Raw genomic sequence first — 2,316 nt, 5'->3', positions numbered from 1 at the left:
CCGAACATTTCTACTTCCGTGTTCGAAGCGCGAAAATCTTAAAACCAACAATAGCCACTTCACAGTAATGGGTGCCTTCCCACCGTACGTGCCGCAACATTTTTAAAAGGACTTTTTCGCGATCTGTCGCTATTGTTTGTGAAGCGTCGCAGTCCGCCGTCGTCCAGTCCAATGAGGATTTGCGAGTTGTCACGCTTTTAGCGAACAAATGAATTCTGTTCAATGATTGGGATTTGTTGAACAAACCGTTTAGCATTGGTTCGCTAATGTTTTTCGAGCGATTCTTTGGGGTTCGTAGTCTATTTGATGATTCGTTTCATTTTATTCTAACTCTTGTCTGACTGGTATATAGATAGGGTATCTGTACTTATACATATATGGTAATATAGTTTTGATGGTTTTTATCAGATACTGTTTAGATACTCTTGGTTAGTAATTTACTCTACAATGATTATCAGTATAAACTTCCATTTAACCGTAGAACAATAGTGTTTGAACGGAATAAAATTTCAAAGAAAAAAATCTGGATAATTGTATTCGAATGTAATGAGTGGGGCGCTGCGGGCGTAGTTGAGCGTTAATTGAAATAAATTGTCACAACTGAATGTTGCCGGTACATAAATCAGAGCGCCTCGGGCGGGCAGCTAAGTGCCTGCTACTAGAGCTTTGCGCCGTACAAAACGTATAGACATGACAGAATCAACTGTTTTATTTTTTATCTACAATTCTTAAAACGCTAAATTTGCTGCAGTATATTGTTACGCGCTGGGGTTCGGGATAAATAAAAATTCTACCGGAGTACAACTTAAAAACTGTATTTAACACTTAGAACACTTAAAACACTTTAAAACTCTCAATTCGCTTCTTCCGCTTCGCTTCAGGTGATCTGTTCGCTGTGTCGCTTCGAATAGTTCCGATTACTGACTGACTGCGTGCCATCCCTGCAACACTTTTATAGTCGATACCTCATCCCTAGAATTATCGAGAATGTTTCACGTCTCTAGTATTGTTTTCCGCTATCTGACAACAGATGGCGTTGTACTTCTCGAGCGTTCTAGGTGCTACTAGATCCTTCGATATATATTTGTTCGACTATTCGGTGATGGATAGCGTTACTCTTATCGGCGAAGCAATATATATTAGCTTATTCTGTAGCTTTATTACAACTTATTCAGTATAACTTCACGGTGTCAATGCTGCTACGCTGCTCTAAGCTTGCCTATGCCGTTAAGTGCATTTTGCGAGAGCTTGATGAGTGTAGCCAGCACATGAGTCGTAGCTGCGAGCATTAGTTTTTTTCCGCTGATAAAAATTAACTCACTAGGTGGACTCGATATGAAATGGAAATTAATTTTATATTTGAATTTTGTTTATATTTTAAAGACAGCCCGTTTGCTTAATATTCTGAATGGTAGATCTTGTATTAAAAAAAAAGTGGTAATGGCAGTTCCTAGTTCCTACACAGGCCCGAAAAAAAAAACCTAGTTCCTAGTAATTGGCCGAAACGGTAATGGCGCATTTAACTAGTTGAACTTCTAACTTTTGATATTCAGGCTCTTCCAATAACCTTACTATATTCTTCTCTCCATTTGTATTTTAGTGAACTCTTTCAAATGGTTAGACCGATTTTTATAGAAAAAATCGTCTGTGTTCCAGTGAATTAAATAATGGTTTAGATTCACAATTCGGTATTGTAAAAAAAAAACAGACCAGAATGTCACAATTTATTAAAAAGTGTACTTAAGCTCGTATAATTTTTAGATATGATACGCGTGTACAGGATAACGTTCGCTAGGAATGTATAAATATATTCTATATACTAGCTGACCCTGCAGACTTCGTAGTGCCTCAATCGATAGGTAAACAAAAGACCTAAAATCCGTCCGACGGGGGACACATCAAAGGATAAACAAAATTGTTTGTTTTTATATAATGCCGATGTTTTTCATATTTATTCACCTTTTGAACCTTCTCTGGACTTCCAAGAATAATTCAAGACCAAAATTAGCCAAATCGGTCCAGCCGTTCTCGAGTTTTAGCTAGACTAACGAACAGCAATTCATTTGTATATATATAAAGATAATATATTTTGGTGTCCTGTCTACGTGATTTAAGGCGCAATACAACAATGACGCTAAGAGACACCGTGAGACGAATTAATTCAGTCGAACGCGGCGAGAGAGCGCAATTTTTACACGTTGCGCTCATTTGTCACCAACTCGCACCCACCCTTGCAGGTGCGTTCCACTCGCAACGCTAAAAGCAACACTCAGATCCGAAAAAAACATGGATGTGGCAAATAGCTTTTGTAAAACA

This window comes from Bombyx mori, chromosome 12 (genome assembly GCF_030269925.1).
Source record: "Bombyx mori chromosome 12, ASM3026992v2".
In the NCBI taxonomy this organism is placed as follows: Eukaryota; Metazoa; Arthropoda; class Insecta; order Lepidoptera; family Bombycidae; genus Bombyx; species Bombyx mori.
The sequence above is the reverse complement of the archived record's forward strand: the minus strand, read 5'-3'. Positions refer to the sequence as shown.